Source organism: Heterocephalus glaber, unplaced genomic scaffold, assembly GCF_053883595.1.
Source record: "Heterocephalus glaber isolate CG9 unplaced genomic scaffold, H.glaber_assembly_v1.0 deba00001523, whole genome shotgun sequence".
Classification (NCBI taxonomy): domain Eukaryota; kingdom Metazoa; phylum Chordata; class Mammalia; order Rodentia; family Bathyergidae; genus Heterocephalus; species Heterocephalus glaber.
In genome coordinates this window covers 22,218,419-22,242,572 of record NW_028258327.1, presented here as the reverse complement: position 1 = coordinate 22,242,572, position 24,154 = coordinate 22,218,419, and the positions used below count along the sequence as shown (strand labels likewise).

Sequence of the window (24,154 nt, the reverse complement as noted above, 5' to 3'; positions counted from 1 at the left end):
AGCACAAAAGTCAAAGAAAGGCAACTAAAGGAACAGAAAAATTAAAGCAGTACGTGTTTACAGCTTTCATGTACTGGGGTGAAATTTATTGTGAGGGACATTTTTAGGAGAACTGACAGATCTGAGATACATATTATATATTAAAGTGCTATATCAATATTAAATATCCAAAAGTTGATAACTATATTGTAAATGTATATGACAATATTCTTGTTCTCAAAAAATATATACTGAAATATTACCAGGTAAAAAGGTATAATATATGGCCTCTCGAATGGTTCAAAAAATAGTATACAATAAGTTCCATTCTGGGAGCACATTCGTAAGTTAGATTCATTCAAAAGTCCAACAAAGTGAGTCTTACACACCTACGACACAAACATAGAGGATATTGATTTGTGCTTCCTAGCAGTCCTCTCCACATCAGCACTGCTTTTCCTCTTGCTTCCAGGCATCCTGGCCTCTGGCTGAGCACTCTACTACTTTACACTATTGCACTATACAGTAAGCACAGAACAGGACAACTGTGACAACATCCAGCAGACATATGAGCTACTTCCATGATTTGTTTACATCTACCAGTGTTTGTAATGTGAGGTCCATTTGTATCTGAAAGTTCGCAACTCAAATGTTCATAAGTTGAGGATTTACTGTATGCATAAATTGTGCAAGGAAGGGGAAAAGAAAGATAAAGTAACTGTGGCAAAATATTAAAAATTGGCCAATCTTTGTAAAGATTATATAGGGGAAATTCTTTGTACTATTCTTGCAAGTCTTCTTGTAAATTTGAAATTATTTCAGATTAACAAAAATTTTAATTCTCTTTTCCTCCACTGAACCCAGATGCTGCCTGTATCATATTCTCCATGCCCATTTTATCTTCTTTTCCAAGATTTTCCTACATAGTCTTGCTTTCTTCTTCTTAGAACATGTGATATTATTATAGGAATCAAGTTATGTTTATAAGTTAACTTAGAGAGGATTGACTTCTTTATGATATTTACTCTTTCTACTCAAAACTTGATGTGTATTTCCATCTGATCAAGTCCATTTTTTTTTTCATTTTTCTGGATGTTTTATAGTTTCCTCATGTGTTTTGACACTTCTTTTTTGTTTATTTTATTACTATAAATGCAATATTCTCTTCCATTATATCTTTTAACAGACTTCAATATCCCTTTACAGTTTCCCAAATGAAAAGTTCTGCAATCATTTTGTAATTACTCTAAAGTAGACATCTTCTATTGCCAATTGTGTTGTAAAATTGTTAAAACAAAATATACTGTAATTCATTTTAATTAAAAATTGCAACCACATGCTGTAGTTAGTACATGGGGATATAAGAACACCAGAATCACAAGGGTTAAACTAGTTAAAAGCAACACATGGTAGATGACATCTGAAATTTGCAGAGGGCTTATGTCTCCACATCAAAAACAGAAAGGAAGAGCTGGAAAAAATAATTCAGTCATGATGAATGTAAACAAATCTTTTAGTCTTATTAGTGACATCTACATACCTGAAAAAAGTATATGTGAACTAAATCTTTAATCAAAGAGTAAGAATCTGTCAAGGTTTATTCAGTTCTGTCAAGGACAGAAAGAACTGACATGAAAAAAAGTAAGTCTGAGGACTAATGAGCCATCCTCCCCATTGTGGGATTAGATGCCCCTTGGCCTAGCAAAACAAATCCTCCAAGATGGTCCTTCTCGTGGTTCTGCTTTTGTATTGACCAAGCAACATTTGAGAGTGAAACCACTTGGCAGCTTTCAAGTATCCAGCCTCCAAGGGGATATTTCTCACTAAAAGCAAACCAGCCAATTTGTGATGTACACATCAGTCTGTAGACCATAGAGAATACAGTCACCAGGCCTGAATGGCTGAGCACAAACCCTGCACTGCCTTCCCATGAGGCTCAAGGAGAGACAGGTTCAAGTGCTATTTAGGCCTCTCAAACTGAATATGAGCCATACTGGATGTCTAAGGGAGATTAGAAACCATAAAATCAAATTAATGTGGTTTCATGTCTGCAAAGATGTGGGGAAAGCCTATAATGTTTTAGACCAGAGATGAGGAAATAGTTGGTTTTTCTAGACCTATAAATGGACTCCTGAGAGAGAAGCTAGGTAGACTACTGACCTCCGAAATTCCTTCAACATGCAATATTCTCTGAAATCTTGCATAAATTAGAGGAAATCCCTACAACAGGGCAAGTTAGAGCCCATCATACAAGTGATCCAAGGATCATGCTGCCAAGAAGGAGCCTTCATGGTAAGAGCAGATTTTCTAAAGTCATTCCAGTGAATGGCACTTGCATGGTGTAATGCTCTAAACCTCTGCAATTAGGTGGTGTCTATTCTCTAGTGGAGATTTAGTAGGATCAACAGGAGCTCTGCTTCAAAGTTACACTAATTTACAATTATTCTCCAGAGCAGCCCTACCAAATACTCTAACTTTTTTTTTCTATTCAAAGGGGGAAACTCAACAGGATTAAGGATTTTGATTGCCTGCCTAGAGTTTGACATTTTACATATCCAAGCAAATAGGTTTGTTACTCAAAATACTCCCAGACTAAAATTATTTTGAGAACAAAGTTAAAATCTTCTTCCAACTTACTTTTTACTGATAGATTTCCACTGAAAATTTCATCTACACTTTTATATATACCTAATATATTTCCTACTTTATTTCTTTTCAAGATTCTTAAGGTCAAAAACTTTAAGAGCTAGATTACAATAAATGATGTTGAAATTATATTAAACCTATAAAACTTAAGTCTGCCTAAACCTATGGCTTTGCTAAAATAAATAAATGGTTTTATTTGCAAATTGCCCTGCACATTTAGAAAGGGTCAAGCCTTCTAGTCTATTTATTGACACTGGCTTTCATCTGTACCCCAAACGTCTTTACTTTGCCAACTAGAAAGAAACAACAAGTATATTTCTGGGGCTTTATTGAGATTTAGCAGGCATTATCAAAGTCAGTAAACAGACTTTTTTGCAGGAACCTGTGTGGCCTCAGACCTGGAGATGTTATGTGTTTTCTTGTGCTCTTTTTTCATCTACAGTAAGAGAACTAGAAAGATAGCAAGGAGGTAGCTTTAAGGATAAAACTGTTCCTTTTCTCACAGGTTCACTTTACCAAAATAAAGGACACAAAATAGCCAGAAAGACCCAATTTCCACTCATTGCCTTGACATTATAGCTATTTGCCACTTGATGGCTAGGTGTCACTTTACTACCAGTATTCTAAGACATTGAATGATGAGACAATGACAAACCCTTTACTCTTTGGGAGAGGGCCTATTTCACAAATTTGTGCATAGCACTCTCTCCAGCACCGCCCCACTCTCATTCTTGAAGCACTAAGCTATAAACACCTTTTAACCTGCTACATTGGGTGTCAGACAATTGATCAACCATTAGTTTTTACTGAGTATCTACTAAAATGTTTGAGAATAATTCCTAATCACTGTATTAGAACATTTATGTTTCTCTTCCCAACAATTAAATAAGGATGACACATACCAAAAACCCCCAAGAGTATTATGTACATTTTCCTTCTTCACCCTTAATTATTAGTTGAGTGGTTTGTGTTCTGTGTGTATATGAATGTAAAATATACCTCTCACACATACGGATATTAATACACCTTGCCACATTAGAAAAGCTCAGTTCTTGCACTAAATTTTAAGAAGGGAGAAATTCTTTACATGATAGTAGAAAAAACAAGCAGTTTACCAAACAGAAACAAATACAAGTTCAAAGCATGGAAGTGTGAAATGGGAGTGTGGAAGTGTGAGAATCTTAAGATACTCAAGAGATAGATGCAAAAATGTCTCATAATTTAGAGAACTACAAATGATCCCCACCAATATTTTATCAGTATAATGTTTACTCATCCTTCAGTTCTCATTTTAAAATGACACTAAGGAAGACCTGTCCTCCCTCCCAAGACTAGGCTAGGTTCCACTGTTACACATTCCTAATATATCATATGCTTTTCCTTAAATTACTTATATGATTATCAAATATGTAACATAAAATATTAATTATTGCTTATATATAGTTTTTTAATATTTGTCTTCTTTCCCCACGAAAGTAAAGTAAGCTCTACAGTCAGTAAGTTGTCATTGCTGGATGTTCAGCAATAATCAAGAGATTTATATTTATTCTTTCACTGACTCAATAATTATTCAGTTCCCACAGTATGAGAGGCATGGTTTATGTAACAGACACTCAATAAGTATTTCCTGAATGAATAAACAAATGCATAGGTGAATGAATGAAGCACCATAGGAGGGCTCATTTCTAAACAACAAAATCTGTCTATGATTACAACTCCGCAAAAAAGGTTCCAAGTGTGGGCACTCAGTAAGAAGAGTTCAAATGGATTTAACTTTTGACAAATAATTTGGAGAGAAATCATGATCATATATCGAATAATTAAGGTGTGGATGGCCCACAAAATGAAAGGTTATTACTGAAACCCCTCTTCGCAGGCTGGATGTAGCCATATTCTACTACAGCAAAGAAATACAATTTCTTACCTTAATTGAACCATGAATAATACTTCTGTCCTACTTCAACCCATAAACATACACATGCTAGATTCCTAGGTACCGGAATTCACAGTACAATTCTGAGAAAAGAAATGTTATTATACTTTCTAATTTCCCAGATTTAATTAAAGTTTAGAAATGAAAAATAACTCTGAGTTACTACCCTGGAAAAACAATGACACTCCCCAACAATAAGGAGCAGCAACATAATAAACATTACAGGTTCAGCAAGCTCACATCTGTCCACCAGTGTAAGACACGAACTTGAGAATGTTTTCTTGGCATAGCTGGTCTGCTTGAAATAGATGGGGTGTAAAAAGGCCTTAGCCTAGGATCCTAGGAAATTTTACACTTAACTGAGTGGCTTTCAACAGTAGAGATGTTTTTTCAAGTTCCTGCAGTACCTCCTTGCAAATAAATCACTCTTGCAAACAGCTTCTGAGAATCAGGACGCTTCCACTAACAGTACCATTTGGCTTATAAAGGTTTCCTTGGCTCTAGTAATGTTCAGTAATCCAAGCTCTCTCTAAGTGTCTTTTTTCACCAAAATTGTTGTGATTTTTATCTCCTTTTTCCTGTCTCTTACAAAATTATGATAAACAAGTCAAAAACTAATTAAAGGAAAAGTCAAAGCTAATAAGTTAGCATTCACCAAAATGATTGAACCAGCTGTTAAAAAGTTGAAATATTTCTAAACCACCTGAGTGCCCTTCTAACTCCCATAATCTATCAAATAAAGGGTTGGTGACTGGCATCTACATAGGCATTAATTTGACTTGTCAGTGCCTAATCTGTGCCCGAGCTGATTAGAGACAGATCGTATCTTTAGTCTATATTCTGTCACTATAATAGAATACTTGAATTGAGAAATCTATAAAGAAAAAAAGTTTATTTTACCTCATAGTACTGGGGCCTAGGGAGTTCAAAGTCAGGCAGCCACATCTGCTCAGCTTCTGCAAAAGGCTGCATGATGCTCCATGCATGACAGAAAAGTGGAAGGGCAAGCAGATGCATGCAAAGAGAGGGAAGGGAGAAAGGAACTCACCCACTTTCTAGCAACCCATTCTCCCAGTAGCTAATTCAGTCTCACTAACTATTCCAGAACTGATTCCTGACAGGTGGCATTAATCTCTTCATGAGGGCTCCAGTCCCACAAGCTGAACACCCCTCATTAGGCCCCAACTCTCAACACTGTTGTGCTGAGGAACTAAGCCGCAGCAGGAGTTTTGGTTGCTACAAACCATATTCAAAGCACAGCAGATGATATAGATGGATAAAAGATAGCTCCTGGAAACAGGAAAACTACATTCTTTTTCTTTCTAGAAACTACTTCTTCAGTCCCTTTAGACTTATCATAGTTTTCTCTAGCTCCTGGGAAAATAGATAAATTTCACAGTTAAAGTAACTAACTTTTCACAGAAATCTCTTATAGCAAAAGTCTAGTATAATGATAAACCAACTTGTAATTGTCTTTTTTTATTAGAACATATTTTCGTGGTCCATAATGAATATATTCATTGTGGGGAGTTGGTACATGTACACATCACTTCTTAATCCTTTCTACTTCCCTATTAAATCAAAGAAAATCTTCTAATAGTCTTTGCTGTAAAGTTGAAAATCGATGATAGAGAAGAATGTAAGAAGATGTGCTGGGCCCTGTTGTGCATTTGTAACATTAACTTTCTGATGCTGTGAGGTTGCTCATTTTCCTTCACTAGCCCTTTCCAGAGTATTCTCCTCTACCTTTCCAGGTTCACACTGCCATTCCTTAAAAATGTCTCTCATACTCTACTAAAATTCCCCAAAATTCATTTTCCTATTCTTTTTATCTGGATGCTTACAATTTGTAAATGAAACAGGATACAGATTAATACTTGAAAATCCAAGGAATTTGAGGCTAAAGGTTAGTGAAGGAGTTTGTTTCAAAGAAAGGGCATCACAGTACTTGTGAACCATTGCTCAATTCTACATGACCCATTGACTGATGGTTGGCATGCGGGTGCACCTGAGGGTTCTGTGGAGCCTAACTTTATATGGGGATGGGGGTGAAACCAGTATGTCTAATGGAATCAGCCCCAGTCTCTAATTGCTAGGGGGATGTATGGGTCCTACGAGGAGAAAGTCATCTTATATGAAGAATTTGGAAGATCAATGGAGAAGAGGAGGACAATGGAGGGAAGGACATAGTACCTGTGTCAGCACTACCTTACAGGTTCCATCAGACCCCTAAGGAAGGTGAGACTTTCTCCTTTTTACTAAGGTAGCTGTGGTACTGCCACAAATGGTGGGGAGCCCATTTACCCTTTAGGGTGGACAACACCAGCAACAGGGCAGGGATAAGTCCCCTCCCTTTATGATCCTGTGAGCAGTGGACACCAACAAAGTCTCTGGAGAAGGGCAATATGAAGTGCCTGTGTCCCATTAGTATACAAAGAAATTTGTCCAGGGCCTCCCAGAAAGAACTGAGGAGGAGTTGTGCTGCCTCCATCTGAGATTCTGGCTATTCCAGTGGCCTCAGTTCACTCAGAAGTTAGTGAGGCTTGGGAACAGTATTCTGGCTTTTATTTGCCCAATCACTCCCAAGTTAATATGCTCATACACTCTCACTATTTCTCATAATCTCCTGGGAAGCAGTGAAGTAGAAGGATCTAGCACATACTTTTTTTTTTTTTCCACAAAGGCCCCAAATGAAGGCCCATTCTAACTAAGTCATTGCTCTAAACACACACTGAACATCACTGAGGATGTCAGGAGGGAAAGAGCAGAGCTGCTCATGAGAGTCGGGTCACGTCCCCTTCAATGAAGCTGTGCCTCTCTCTTGATCTGAACTGGGGAAAAAAATTCCACACAGTGAAAATGCCTTGACATGTTCAGATGTAACCTCAAGGGTAACTTTTTCCCACCATTTAGAGCAGCATATCTAATTTTTTTCATTGTTGTTCTCTAAGCAAGCTTTTCTAAGTTTTTTTTTCTTACCACCTCTCCAGTGAAATATTAATGTAGTGTTGCATACCTGTTTATGTACTGTCGGGAGCAATGCTACATAATTTTAAGGAAAAATCATTTGGTTAGCCTAGTTCTCCTGCCTACAGCCCAGCTATGGAATTCCGAGACATAATTGCAATTTGGCCTCCGGTCACAGCTGAGACCTCAATGATCCGGTGATGCTGTGATTCTCCAGGACAAGAAACATCCTGGGAGCTGAAAACTTCCTGGGAGGAACAAAACATCCACTCAGTTCCTCATTGTTCTTAGACCTTTACCATCTTGTTTACACGGATGTACTGAACTCTCTGCAAGCCATTTGTTACCTTTGTTTCTCCCAATGTACTGAATAAAAGGTGCAGTAATCTGGGGGCTTTTGTCTTTGCTGCCCTGAGCAGCACTGATCAGACCCAAAGCTCAGCTTCTTCTCAGTCTCATTTTTCTACCTTTCCTGTAATTCATCGTGTGCTCCCATGGCTCGCAGGAGACCAGGACTCACTGCAGAGGTTCTGGTAACGTCCTCTTCCCCTGTTCCCTACAATGTATTGTATGTATACCTCATACATTTTAAAAAGTAAGATTTTTGCTCCTCCTTATGGTGGTATTGATACTCTTGATACTCTTATCTAGCAGTGGGGAGAATACAAGATTCAGGTACTTTTTCACTTTCACAGCATCTTAGGACCTAGTCCCACAAGCCTGTGGCCCATCTGAGGCCCAATTTATCACCTACTGGAGCCAGAAGCACATAAACCCCCAAGTGTCTAAAACATCCCATGTACACAGCTAGGATCATATCCACATGCATCCCCAAATACAGCTGGCTGCTGCTTGGCATATATCTCCAAACAATATCCAGTTTTGTTTTGTTCACAGGGGACTGCTCAAATGTAATCCACTACTACACATTAATATATTTAAATATTCAGAGAGTTTCTCCAGAACACTGCAATCTAATCACTTTTTCCCCCCATGAACTGGAAAATCTAATTTCCCTTTTTATACCAGACATTTTTTTTTTTTTTTTGTAGCTGGGATCGAACTCGGGTCCTTGCGCTTGCACAGCAGGCAGCGAAACAACTGAGCTAAATCCCCAGCCCTATTCCAGACATTTTTAAAATAATATATGCTCCCTGAAGTACTCCTTCATATAAAGTTCTCAAAACTTGCTGAATTCTAAACTTTTTTTCACAATCTATACCAACTGTCAAATTGTTGGTAAAGGTGGCAAAAATGGGAGTTCACACTAGCTTTTTTCAGCTCTCCACTCACCACTCAAAGAAAATAAAGTCAGCATTTACCTTTTTGTGACAGACTCTAAAAATTCTCAAAACGTGGATTTTTAAATGGTGAAGGTGTTTCCCAATTATATTAAGCATAGGGAATCATTAAACAGGCACCTACTACTCTGGGAAAAGTCCACACGTTCAACTCTAGTCACCATAAAACAGAAGTACTGTAAACAGAACTTTTATGCTACACCATAGCACCTTCAGCCTTCATTTAGTGGTCTCACGTTCTCACTAAGTCAACTCCGAGGCTGCTGATAGCATCCAATTAATCAACTCAGTATTAGACTTTGTGATGCAGAGCAATGAAGTGCTAACAAGGACCACGTGTGGCTGGGAATGGCCTCCATGTGCCCAGCCATGCTTGCCAAATGGAGAGAAAAAGCTCAAGATGGAGCTTGTAAGAGTCTTAGAGGTGACACCAACTTGTAATATTCTGTGTATTTGAGCCTCAGAAAAATTCCAAATGGGATACTGATACTCTGTGCTGATTGGATTTCTTTCTTTTTTTTTTTTTACAGTACTGGAAATCGAACTCAGGACCTTGCACTTGCCAGGCAGTGGCGGCTCCGCTGAGCTAAATGTTTGGCCCCTGTTGACTCAGTTTCAAAACATATTATTTTTCAAAATCTTTTTTAGAGCTTCCTAATTCACTTTTGATGACTGTGAGCCCATTAGCCTTTAAAACATAACACTCTAAATTAATTCATTAGGGACAATGAATACATGTGAAAATTAAACATGTCCAAATTATGCCATGCTCTGACCTTCCTACTCAAGTAATCATGCAGAATTGGTAATGTGTTAACATATTTGAAACATGCTTTGAAAGACTTGAGTTCAAGGCCAATTTCAACTTTTAATCCATGCTTAAGGTTCATACATTCACATTGTGCATTCTCATCAATAATTTATCAGCCTGGCACCAACCACATGTTGATATTTATGGCTCTTGTAGAATTTCTGACCAAATATTTCCTAGCCAGGGCATACCTCTGAGTGGCCCAGAGACTTTTGAACATTAATTTGCAGGTACTCACACCTGGACAGGGTGACCGAATGGTCTAAGGTTGGGCACTGGAGTCCTTTTTAAATAGCTACCTCAAACTTTTGTTCACACCTAGCTGCAGATATAAATGCTTTACAACATGACTCAATTATCATTTTTATTAATTGATAACCAAGGATATTTTATTTATTTTATATGCATGCAACTTGAAATCTGTCTGTTGTTTGGGATGAGATTAACACGTTGAGAAAATAGGGTAATCTTTTTTTGAGGTCCATATTTGTGGTTGCCTTCTGATTAATATTGCTATATAATAAACCACCCCAAAATTAGGGGTATGAAGCAAACACTCATCTATGCTGATAGATTCTGTGATTCAAAAATTTACATAGAGCACAAGAGGTATACTAATCTTTTTTTCCATGATTTCTATGACCTCAGCTAGGAAGACTCCTACACTGGTAGTAACTTGACAGCTGGGACAGGCATGATCAAGAAATACCTTCACCTACATGTCTGGCACCAGTTCTGGGATGTAAAGCTCAGGTGGGACTTTCAACTAGAGAACCTCACATAGCCTTTCAACTTGGCTAAGGCTTCCTTAAAATGTGGAAACCTCAGTGTGAGTGTTCCCTGTGACAGTGCAGAAGACACTGCTTTATGACCACCTTACCAGCACTTCTATTCAAATTAAAAACTAAAACAAATACAAACAATAAAAACTCCTAGAGGAATTTGAGGCATTATCCATAATCTCACAGGGTAGAGTTTTGGGAAGAAGAGGCACAGCTGATATTGCTTCATCAACTCTGTCCTGCTTTAGCTTAAGACGGGCCCTAGGTAGAGATTTGTTGACACAAACAAAAGTGAACAGACACACATAGAGAAATTGTGCAGTGTCTACTAAACTACACAGGGCATGTGGTTGGCTATCCATTAAGGTGGAAATGAGAAAGCAAATGAGACATGTCTATGAGTAGGAGGTTAATGTCCTTTTTACACCTGCAAACAATTTTCACCTTCCTTTTAGCTCCACAATGGTATTAATACTGAATATTTCCACTGTGCTTTATAGTTTTCAAAGAGCCTCTCATTCACTTTCTCATTTAGAAGTCACAGGTAGGAATTCCTATTGCAGATATAAAAGAAAGGTAGATTTTAATAGCTCCATTTTGTAGATATGAAAGCAGGCAGTTAAGACTGTGGAGCAATTTGTTTGCAGGCACATTGCTAGTATGTGGCAAAGCCAGGGTTCAGAGCCAGGACTCATGTGCATCAATGAACTTCATTCCACAGAGATTTCCCTGTCTTTCCTCACTATGCCATGGAAGGTATAGCTGTGTTTACCATTCTGTTGAAAGCACCTGAGCTATTAATTTTCAAAAGTTCTTCATTTATATGCTGTTTGTTGACATTTATTGAGTATTTACTATGTTATGTGTCTGGTATGATCATGAGCATGTTTAAAGTATAGTCTCAGTTACAAAATCTGTTGGTCGTGTGTGAATTTATTCATATGAAGTGGATAAATAAGGGGTACACTTCCAAGTCACAATAGCTCATATGCAATTTTTCATAAGCTGACTATGACATACCATCTAAAGAATCAAGTAAATGCAAGACCTTCAAGACCTTGAATGCACTGACCCCCTCCACTTCTCTCTCTTACCTTCCTTGACTGACATGTATTGCCCTGTATGTCCTCCCACATTTGTGTCATTTTCTTCGTAAAATTATCTACTACAACAACTCAAAAATGAATAAGCAACCTGAGTTAATGAATCTGAGTAGCAAATGAGAAGAGAAAGCTATAAATATTGCAAAATTTAAAACAATAAAATATTTAGGAAAGAAACAAGGAGAATTTGACTTATTGTGAGAATTCAAAGGCCTAAGAGAATTCATCAGTTACAATGGAGCAAAAATAAAGCTATTTAACAAGAACTGTGAGGGCTGCAAAGTCTCTTGAAAAAGCAGGAGAGGTGGTAAATCATGATGGTGCCACAGATAGAGATGAACTTCAGAGGCTGACCACAGAGCTGAACAAGCCATAGCTGTCCTCTAGACTCTGACTGAAGGGTACCATCCTGGATTGAAAGTGTCAACCCCAGTGACAAATAGAACATCCAGCACCTCATAGCCTTCCAGCTCATGTCGGGTCATATATACAGCCTCTTAATAAAAGAAAAAAATAGGAAAACAACAATTGCTAGATTTCTACTTTAAGGTATTGAGTGTCCCACCCAAATTGATTTTTCCTGTAATCATGTAATTTTTATTGCACAAAATTCTATAATGCCTTCATTTTTAGGAGAATACATATTATTACATTGTAGGGGAAGCAAGTGCCTTATCTCATTTAATCCTCTTCTTACTCCATTTTACAAGTGAGAACATTGGGTATGGATATCATTTGACATCAAAATCCCACACCTTGATTATCTTCTCCCAATCTGTGTTCCCCTTTTAATGTAGTGCTAAACAGGTTTCTCCACCATTCAAGTTTTTTCCTAGGATATCATGCTGAGAAATCACAAATAGGGAGTAGCTTGCAAACCCACTGAAAGGAGAAACATGCTCAGTATCCAAATGAAAATTAGTTTCTAGTATTCAGGTCAAAAGTTCACATACACACACACACACACACACACACACACACACACAATTCTCAAGAAAAGTTCTTAAGGCTAAAAGAAAGAAACGGGGAATTCCAAGAAATAGATCCTAGGGGGAAAAGATCTAACTGGCAATCAGAAATAACATGGCAAGTTTCCCAAAGTGACTGATAACTATTGAGTTACCTTCCCCAAGGTCAGCTGCAGAGTATGAATTAGAAAGATCAACTTGGGACCCTTCTCTACTCCTTTTAAATATTGTGTTTCTGTTGCTTGGAATGTCTGTGTTCCTGCATCAGACTGTCCTCCTTGCTATATTTCACACCCCCTCTGGCTTCACATCAGAAGAACAAGGTCAATATTTGTTTGTAATGGAACGGGGGTGAAATAGTGAATAATACAGATGTGTATTTTACTTGGAACAAATGCAGTTCACCTTTCTTTTCTGAGTAAACTCAAATCTTGAGAGACGCTGCAGTGTAAGCCTTCAAAAGGAGGCCCTCCTTGGGTATTCAAAACATATTCTGTCAAATCATGAGATCCTCTTGTTCCAAGGAAGAAGCACCTACAAAGAAAAAAAAAACCAGTTTCTGTAAGACATCTGTTGGATTTTTGACTCGATTTAGAATTTTAAATGTTAACATGAAAACAAACATGTTGATGAAATTGTGGGTGGGGATTTAAATGAATGAACTCTAATATCCTTGAATGTAATATCCTTGAATAGTACATTTTCTCAGGCCATTTCCTGTGGGTCTTTACTAGAGATTCAAAAATAAATGTTTTTCTGTGGAGGTAGAAAAATAAAGCCAAGATGAAGAGAATCAATTCTACTTAGGTTTTGAAATAAAGACAGGACCGGATCAACCTTGTAGCATACAACAGATTAGCTGCCATTTAGAAACAGGCAGGAACTAAAGATACAGAACATAAAACGTTGCATTAGATGCCAATTTTATTTCACTTGTGGCCAGATGTGTCTGTCTAATCTCAACCATAGAATCAGAACACTGAAAAGATTTTGAGATCATCAAATCCACATCCAAGACTCAATGAAGACCTCCTACTAACTCTCCAGACACATGGGGACTTACCCTGTTTAAAGACCTCCATGAAGTCTTCCAGAGTATTCAAACACCAGCTCTCCTGCTAGCAGCCAACTTGGCTTGTTGAATTTGTATTGGCCCTACCCACATTAATCAGTCCCACCCAGGTCTTCAGAATAGTGCCCTTCCCTCTACTCTAAATATCCCAACATCTGTCTACAGCTGATGTTTGTAGTGCTGCCTCAATCTGGCCCCCAAGCCAGCAGACACCTGTGGTAATTTCTGTTGAGACTAAGACATAAGTGCAGATCTCAGTCAGCCAATCCCCTCCTCCAGCCTCCACATGGTCACTGGCAGCTCCCTAGCTTCCAAGGGCTTGTGAGAAGAGAGGCAAATTCCTAAATACTCAGGAGCTTTTCGAGAAGAAAGGATTCCTAGATCTTCTATTAGGGAGGCTCCATGTATCTGTGACACCTAACATGAAATATTTTCCTTTCTTATAGGGAATTAATAATTCAGCTACCCCAAGTTAAACTCCCATTTACCCTTCAAAGTTTGCAGGACCAACTTCTAACAAAATCCTTACTCTGCTTGCTTGAAATAGCAGGAGAGTAAATCTTCCCCTTTACTATATGAAAGAATGTGAGGTGCTAAAAGCAGCCCCAGAATAAAAGTAGCAGGTACTAAGAATGATGTTTTCCAGGAAATGTTTGTAGAAACTCAGAAACCTAAGTCAGGAATGAGGACATTCAATGAGTATCACAGGAAATGCCTGCTCTCCTCATTTCTGTCATTCTGCTTCAGAGTGGATCCTGAATGTGTCTTCTCCTCCATCTTCTCCTCCATTTCCTAGGTAGTGTTTATAGTACTCTTCCATGTTGAAGGTCAAATGTTCTGAGAGACACAGAGAGGATTATCTGAAGCATATCAAAGCACCTGTTTGTGTTAAGATGAACAGGAGACCAGTCTCCTCAGCCTTCAGCATACAAGCCACCCAGAAATGAAGGGCTATCTCCTCACTGCAAGAGGCTGAGTCCTTGTTGAGCCTCTGCTTCAATTTCAGCAATGGAAGCCAAACAGCCTCACTATGGTTTAAATCTAGTTGTCCCCCAAGAGCAAAGGTGATTGAATCATTGGGCCCTATAGCAGACTTGCTGTTAGAAGATAGGTCTGGTGGGAAGAGGTGAGTTACTGCAGGTGTGACCTGGAAGGGTGTATCTCCTCCCCGACTCCTCCATTTTCTCTCTGCTTCCTTACTGCCATGACATGAGCAGCTTTCTTCCACCAGGCTCTTCCATCATGCAGTTTTCTACATTTGAGCCTGCTGAACACGGGCTGATACTTTAGAAATTGTGAGCCAAATAAATCTCTTCTCCTTTAAACTGTCAATGTCAGGTGTTTTGTCATAGTAAGGAGAAAGTAACTAAGACAGGTCTTCAGATGTGCAGACTGGCATGGGGTTACTGGTGTCACTAGTCACTCCGGTCTACAATGACATGATCCTCAGAGAAACCAAAGGTCCAGGTGAATAATGGGCTGTCAGGGTCAAACTCTCTTCAGGTGTGACAATTTTTAAAAATCAAGGCAATTCAAGTTCAGAGAAGTATCCCAGAGAAAAACATAAACCAGCTACGTGCTTACAGATAAAGGCAGTTAGTACTCTAACTTTCTGTTGATTGTAGTCTCTCTCCGAAGGCCTTGCTTCAACTAAAATCAGACTTTGACATTCAGAGTGAAAATTATCAATCCCTCCTCACTCATTTATCATAATCATCTTTCAACCTCCTTTCCTTGTTTCAACATTCACTGAGAAAACTCAGCCAAGTTCCTGTGACCCCCTAAGAGCTCAGATGACCCTAAACTGACATGTGAATTTGGATCACATTAAATCATTGCTCCAATGCTCAGGTCATACTTTTTTTTCATAAGGTGATTTTCTCAGACTAAATGAGGATATTTTTGGCAAACAGATTACTTAAACAAACTAGTTTTGTGCAGCTCTTAAATAAGGCATATAAATTTCACCATTATAAACCTTTCTCTTTTTAGGTCTGTAGCTACAGTGTTGTGAACGTCAAACTTCATCATCTTTGGTTTACAATCTAGATGTCTCTGTCTTCAAGGGAGAACCAAATTGTTCTTACAAAGAGTAGCAGTGCCCCCTGCTGGCTTTATTTGCAGACTGAATTTTTTACGAGATGAAAAATTTGGGTTTGAAGGTCCTTTGAGACTGCAATCCCTTGTAGTTAAAAGGGCAAATGAAGCTTTTACATGCGGTATTCTTCATTTCCTCAGCAATACATCCTGTCATGAAGGGAGTCTCAGACTTCTTCCATTATTATTTCTAAGTTTAATATAGCCCTCCACATTAAAACTGATGACATCTCCATAGCATTTGTCCCAACTAATGATGTGAGACAAAACTATGGAAGCGGAGGTGGAAAATCAACTTTTTGGTTTTTTTTCAATCTCCCCAGTCCTTGACAATATACTAGCACCGTGGGCAACCTTCAGAGTGATCCCTGAGCAAGCACAAGCATTCCAAACCACTCCTTCTCCCTCCAGTTCTTGGTACCTAACCATGACTCTGCTTGTTTCTTTAGATTTGCCTACTCCAGGAACCACTTGTGTTATGGTTTAGATCTAAAATGTCCCCTGGATTCCTCATGTGTGATTGGATCTAGGGGTGCTATACTTAACAGTGGATTCATCCATTCTGGGTTCAGTAGCTGAATGTACTGGTTGGAGGTGGTCACTGGGGGTGTGATCTGTAAGGGTGACTCTTGTCCCCTCCTCTCTCTGCTTCCTGCCTCCCTTGAGTTCAGCTCCTTTTCCTCCACCATGCCCTCTGCCATCCTGTTTCTGCCTTGGAGCTGCCAAGTATGGACTGAAATGGTGAAGCAAAATAAAATTCTCCTTCTCTAAGTTGTAAGTGTCAAGTATTATGTCTCAGTGTTGGGAGTGACTAAGACATCAGATAAGTACCATCACATGGTATTTGTCTTTTACTGACAATTTATTTCACTTAACAGAATAAAAATAAATATTTTATGTAATATTTTAAAACTCAGAAATAATGCCAAAAATTATGATGAACAAAACATCAAAATTTAATACAAAAGTAGGCTCAGTATCACTGATTTTTTCCTTTCCCCTTGGGTGCTGGTACAATTCACCACTGATCCTGTCTTTATTGAAATTTTTGATATTTTGTTCACCATGGAATTATTTCCATAATTTTGATTTTTAGAAAATGTATTAAAATATTATTAATTTTGATTACTTAATTTTTTTGTCACTCTACTAAATTTTCTTCCAAGGCTAGAGGCTCATGTACCCTGGTGGTGCCAAATCCCTTCCTTCTACCACCCAAGTAAGCATACATCCAGAATACAAACTAACCTGCTGATGCATGTTACATCCAGTGAGAAAAAAACAACCAGAGACCGATATTAAATCCACACAGGAGTTTATTACCAGCCAGGACCCGAGCCGAGCATCGGACTCGAGCCCTGACTGTGGGGAGACTAACATGTTTTATACACCTTTGAGGCCAACAGTTTCTAGGCCCCCCTATGCAATAGAACTAGTAAAGCAAGCAAAAGGTACAGAAGCAGAACGTCCTGCTGTTAGAACACTTGTAAAACAATAGTTGATTAATTGTTGTTTCTAAGAGACTCTCTAAGGGGAGGAGGTTTCTAAGCTTCCTCCTTTTGAGTTCATCTAAAGGACAGGCAGGTGGGTCGAGCAGCAATATGGAGTCTGTCTTGCTAACTAGGGTCCTTCAGTGCACACACAGCTTCAGAACAAGTCCTCTTCTAGTCAGTGAGACTGCTCCCTCCACGTGCTCTGGAGTCACAAGTGAGTTCCCATCTCTAGCTTGCACATCCTGAGCTCTGTGATTATTTGCCTCCTGTCTGCCAGCCCTTCTAGTCTGTGAGCTCTGTGGAGGCAGACACTGGCTCGTTTTTGATCTTTGTACCCATACACCTTTGTACAGTGTTGGGCCACAAGAGATATTTAATAAGAGTTTGTCAAATGTGAAGTCCCCCCGCTACTTATGCCACCACTAATAACTATGTCAAGGCAGCTAATTGGACTTTGCCTTAATCTAGCTTAGTTTCAACATCCCATAACCATATAGTTCATATTAAAGGCTGGCAGCCTAGAAATCCCTAACTTTGGTGTGTCTTGGAAAAGGATATTCCTGGCCTCTTACCTGCTCTTGGTCCTCTAGACAAGGACAGACAGTTTCAGTTCCCCGTGCCGCGTTTACCCACTCCCTATCCCTCAGGCTGCTCTGGCACAAGGGAAGACACACCCGGAAGACTGTTGGAGAGGGACTCACTGGTTTTTCAAGGCATCAGTTCCTCCTCTGTCTCTGATGGGTTTGCAGGCTGGGGCTGCTTCCTTTAGCTGTGTCACTCCTGGCTTATGGATGTGGCTGCTCTTCCAGCAGGAATGGCTAAACCCCTGTTAGACTTCCTGTCTTGTGGCCACAGTCCTGACATCGGCTTGAAGTCCCAAACCACAGCCTATGGCCAGCATCCCCTGGGTTGCAGGTCTTGGCATTATGATTTATAGACTTCTCACATTTGAATTTAGTTTGGACCCCATCATCCCAATTGAGATTTTACTTCTTATTTGATGCCAGTAGAAAATGAAGTTTCCAAATTCTTAAGTAACTAAAATTGTTCATCTGGCCCTACATTTATAGATCTTTAAAGTAAAACCAAACATCATGACATCCAAAATTTCAGCTCCTGAATTTATCATGTACCTCAGAGCCAAACATCCTCACCCTAATGCAGTTTGTTTTGCCAACAACTAGAGTTTTGCTTGGATCTCTTTTACTATAGCTGTTGGATCACTTAACTTTATAACTAGAAGATTTCTTCCTTTCCTTAAGGATGCCCACTGTTTCTGAATTTCCCTCTTCTCTTTTACTTACATAAAGAGGGACTTATGCATTGTCAGTTTGAACAATTAAGATCAACTACCCAAAGAGGTGTGATACGGGAAAGTGCTGGGATACAATGAAATGCCAACAATTGTCTTGTAACTACTGTATCTATCACCTTTCCCAATACTTCAAAGGGAAATCTGGGTTGAAGACAATCCAAACTGCTCTTTCCAATTTGTTCCATGCATAACAAAATTAACTTGCAAACGCAGGCCACAACTAAAACAAGAAGAAATGAAAGAGTCTGAGGAAGTTGTAATACCTACATTCATCTTAAGGTTTCAGCAAAACAGCCAACTTATGAACTTTGATTATAGAAAATGTCTTCAAACATTCAGAAAAGTATAGAGGTAAAAATGTTGTAGTTATTTCATGCCATAATTCAGTGTTTGGAGGTCAGTGGGTTCCATGGCACTAATTATAACTCTTTCTTTATGTGTTTACAAATAATAAAACAAGTTTTTCAGGTGTGCCTTATGGGATTAGTAAAATTTCATCTTGGATAATCTAAATAAATATGCAGTGAGAACAATTACTATGTTATTATGTTTAGATACCTACCATGTGAATTTGCTAGGGCTACGTATATAGAACCACAGCCTATGGGACTTGAACATTAGAAATTTGTTGCATAGTTTTTGAGGCTAGAAGACAGAAATTGAGGTATTGGCAAGGTTGGTTCCTTCTGAGAGCTCTGAGGAAAGAATCTACTCCTGGCCTCTCTGTCTCTTCACATCCTCTTCCTTTCATTCATGCCTGTCTGTGTCCAAATTTCTCTGTTTTTGTTTTGTTGATTTTGCTTTGTTTTTTGAGATAGGGTCTCACTCGGTAGTCCAAGCTGGCCTTGAACTCACAGCGATCCTCCTGCCTCAGCCTTCTGAGTGCTGGGATTACAGGTGTACACCACCATGCCCAGCTCCAATTTGTCTATTTGGTAAGTATAACAATCACTTTGAATTAGGACCATTTTTTTACCCTTATTTTATCTTGAATTCCTCTATAGATACCCTATCTCCAAATAAGATCATATTCTGAGGTAGTAGGAAATCCAATGTGAATTTGTGGGGGAAAGTCTTGAGGGAATGAACCAATTCAACACATAACACATAACATGATCATATTTTTGATAGCTAATTTTTATTTAACATTCATCTCCACCCTCCATGAACAGCCAAAAGAGACCAGACCCAAGTAACATTCATATTTTTATACCTTACTTCACTTTAAGGAGGATCTAGTATGTGTATGTTATCATAAAAAGTAAATTTAGAAAATATCTTTACCTACAAAAGAAGCCAGCTTTTCTCACATTCACAGAATTTGCAGCAAAGATACTTAGGAGGTGAGCACCTCCTACCTGCAAAAGAAATAGGCAGGATAACTTCCTTTGATTCTTTTGGGTGATTGTTTATTGTAGAATGATCTTGTGTGCCTTGGAAGGCCATGGAAAAGTTTTAACATGGATGTTTTACTCTCATTTTTAAGTTCTAAGTTTTAAATGGTGCACATTATCCTTCTTTGAAAGAGAAATCTAGCTACCTTCAGCACAGCTGATGCCCATTTCTAATTCTACTGTCATGTCACCCAGTCAGAACTGGCTATATAATTTGTGAGGTCCAGTGCAAAATTAAAACGTAAGACTTTCGTTCAAAAATTAGAATTTTAAGACAATAATATCACAATATTAAACCAACCACGGGACCTTTCTAAATACAGGCCCTGTGCAACTGCACAGCTTCCTATTCGTAAAGCCAGCTTGTTTTAAACTCAGTACCCTTGGAGGTAAGTGTACCAAGTACATGTTCTTGCAATAGTAAAAATATTGTTGGTGGAAGACGCCGAATCAGCCCGCTGCAGACAGGCAGGTCTGTGCACGCCCTACCGAGGTCCTGAGTTACGCAGAAGACGCCAAATCACCCCGCTGCAGACAGGCAGGTCTGCCCACAACCTGCCGAGGTCCCCAGTCACGGAGAACACATGCCGAATCAGCCCGCTGCAGACAGGCAGGTCTATGCACGCCCTACCAAGGTCCTGAGTCACGCGGAAGACACCGAATCACCCCACTGCAGACAGGCAGCCACCTGATTCCACATTACCAAGGCGCAGAGGACAACAGACCACCAGACCAAGGTACTGAGTTCCACTGTTCCCAGCCCAGAGGTAGGGGCTTCTGAGCCATTGTCCCACTGCTCCTGGTCCAGAGGAAGGGGCTTCTGGGCCACCATCCCTCCCGCTGCTCCCAGCCCACAGGAAAGGGCTTTTGGGCCACCTTCTGTCCTGCTGCTCCTGGCCCAGAGGAAGGGGCTTCTGGGCCACCATCCCTCCCACTGCTCCCGGCCCAGAGGCAGGGGCTTCAGAGCCACCATCCCACTGCTTCTGGTCCAGAGGAAGGGGTTTCCCGGCCACCATCCCTCCGGCTGCTCCCAGCCCAAAGGAAAGGGCTTTTGGACCACCATACCTACCGCTGCTCCCGGCCCCTGTCCCACCTCACCCAGCTCAGAGGAGGTAATCTGTGCAGGCACTAACAGCCCCCCCCGCCCCAGTCGAAATGAGAAAACACATAACTAAGTCTCAAAACCAGACTTCCAGATCACCTACAGCAACCGCAAAGGGAAATGAGATGGAACACTCTGATACTCAACCACCTGGACCCACTGAACTGGCAACAAAAGGGGATCTGGAAAAAATGAAATCAGAAATAATTTCTCAGATAACAGGAGAAATTGTGCCCTTAGTGCAAGACATGATTAATAAATCTAGAGAGGAGCTCAGGAACATGAGGGAATCCCAACATAAGAAACAAATGGAATCCATAAAACAGATACAAATGGATTTCCAGGACATGAAAAACTCCATTGAAAGTCTACACAGCAGAATGAGCCAATGTGAGGACAGAATTTCAGATATAGAAGATAAGATTGCAATTAGTGACCAGGAAAAGAAAAATTGCTCCAAAATTATAAGGGAACATGAAAAATCAATCCAGCAGCTGCTAGATGATGCAAAGAAGAATAACATAAGACTGATTGGGCTCAATGAAGAAACAGGAGAGAGTGGAGATGACATAAAAAATCTCTTCACAGAAATAATGGCAGAAAACTTCCCAAGCAGGGGAAAAGAGCTTGACATACAGATAAGTGAGGCATATAGGACTCCAAATAGCCTTGATCAAAAACAATCTACACATAGGCATATAATTGTTAAGATTCCAGAAACACAACAGAAGAACAAAGTTCTCCAAGCAGTGAGAGAAAAGAAACAAATCACATACAAAGGAAAGCCCATCAGAATCACAGCAGACTTCTCAACACAAACCATCAAGGCAAGAAGAGCTTGGAGCGACATATTCCAAGCCCTAAAAGCAAACAGCCTCCAACCCAGATTGATGTACCCTGCAAAACTATCTTTCAAAATGGATGGAGAAATAAGATACTTTCATGACAAAGAGCACCTTAGGAACTTTGTGAATACCAAACCAGTACTCCAAAGAATTTTACACAATAGCCTAGGAACAGACATTGAGGATCACAACCCCAGCAAGCAAAGCAGAATGAACCCATCTGGCATGACAAGAAATTAAATGTAAAGGGGGAGAACTCAACAAAAAGAAAAAGTCATGGCAATGACAAGTCAATACATTTCAGTTATAACCATCAACGTTAATGGTCTCAATTCACCAATCAAAAGAAATAGACTGGCAGAATGGGTCAAGAAGCAAAATCCAACAATATGCTGCATACAAGAAACACACTTAATTCAAAAGGAAACTCATAGACTGAAAGTGAAAGGGTGGAAAACAATACTGCATGCCACAGGAACCCGAAAAAATGTAGGAGTAGCTATCTTCTTGGCAGATCAAGTAGATTTCAAACCAGCACTAATTAAGAGAGATGAAGAAGGACACTGCATCCTTGTAAAGGGAAGAATCCAAGAGGAAGAGATGACAATCATAAATATCTATGCACCAAACACTAGTGTGCCCAACTATATAAAACAAATACTAATGGACATGAAAAGCCATGTATGCACTAATACAATTGTAGTGGGGGACCTCAACACCCCACTGTCACAAATAGATAGATCAACTAGACTAAAAATAAGTAATGAAATACTAGAACTCAATCGAACTCTTGAACAAATGAACTGAACAGATGTTTACAGAGTCTTCCACCCCACAAAATCAGAACACACATTCTTCTCAGCTGCACATGGGTCATTCTCCAAAATAGACCACATACTCACACATAGAACATGTTTAAGTAAGTGCAAAGGAATTGAAGTTATCCCTTGTATATTATCAGACAATAGTGCCATGAAATTGGAGATCCATAGCAAAAGAAACTCAAAAAATTTCATAAACACATGGAAATTGAACAACACACTTCTGAATAACCAATGGGTCACAGAGGAAATTAAAGAAGAAATCAGACAGTTCCTTCAATTAAATGACAATAACAATACAACATACTGGAATCTATGGGACACAATGAAAGCAGTCTTATGAGGGAAATTCATAGCAGTGAATACTCATATTAGGAAAACAGAACGAGCCCAATTAAACAACCTGATGCTGAACCTCAAGTTTCTAGAAAAAGAAGAGGACAACCCCAAAGCTCATACAAGGGAAGAAATTATACAGATCAGAGGAGAAATCAATGCAATGGAGACTAAGAGAACGATACAAAAATCAATGAAGCCAAGAGTTGGTTCTTCGAAAGAATCAACAAAATTGATAAACCTTTAGTCAACCTTGTCAGAAAAAGGAAAGAAAAGGCCCAAATCCATGCAATTAGGAATGAAAAGGGTGAAACTACAACAGACCCAGCAGAAATCCAGAGGATCATCAATACCTACTTCCAGAACCTATACCCCAATAAGATGGACAACACAGAAGAAATGGACAGATTCCTAGATACATATGAATTACCAAAGTTGAATGAAGAAGACCTAAAAATTCTGAACAACCCAATATCAACCAATGAAATTGAAAATGTAATTAAAAACTTACCAACTAAGACAAGCCTGGGCCCTGATGGCTTCACTGATGAATTCTACCAAGACATTTAGAGAGGAACTGCTGCCACTACTGTTGAAACTCTTCAATGAAATTGAAAGGGAAGCAATACTCCCAAATTCATTCCTGGAAGCAAGCATCACCTTGATCCCCAAAGCAGAGAAAGACCCAACCAAAAAAGAGAACTATAGGCCAATCTCACTAGTGAACATAGATGCAAAAATCCTTAATAAGATAATGGCAAACAGAATGCAGAAGATCATCAAGAAGATCATACACCCTGATCAAGTGGGATTCATCCCAGGGATGCAGGGATGGTTCAATATACGCAAATCATTCAATGTAATACACTATATCAATAGAGCCAAGGACAAAAACCATATGATTATCTTCATAGATGCAGAAAAAGCATTTGACAAAATCCAACATGCATTTAAGATAAAAACCCTACAAAAAATTGGAATAGATGGTCTCTACCTCAAACTGATAGAAGCCATCTATGAAAAACCAACAGCTAATTTCATACTAAATGGTCAGAAGCTGAAATCCTTCACACTAAAATCAGGAACAAGACAAGGATGTCCACTATCACCACTCTTGTTCAATATAGTTTTGGAAACATTAGCCACAGCAATTAGATGAGAGAAAGAAATAAAAGGAATAAAGATAGGA

At 39.2% G+C, this 24,154-nt stretch overlaps 1 long non-coding RNA gene across 6 annotated transcripts in view; it reads right to left on the bottom strand.

Annotated features, from left to right (window-relative positions):
• Positions 1-24,154, bottom strand: part of LOC101710023 (uncharacterized) — a 478,704-nt gene that overhangs the window by 314,565 nt on the left and 139,985 nt on the right. For 5 of the 6 annotated variants that reach the window (XR_015441555.1, XR_015441554.1, XR_015441553.1 and 2 more), the window contains one exon: positions 12,896-13,024. This is a non-coding gene — a long non-coding RNA (uncharacterized LOC101710023). Of the gene's footprint in view, positions 1-12,895; positions 13,025-19,751; positions 19,824-24,154 lie in introns of those variants that run through there. The other variant, XR_015441558.1, reaches the window with a different exon arrangement.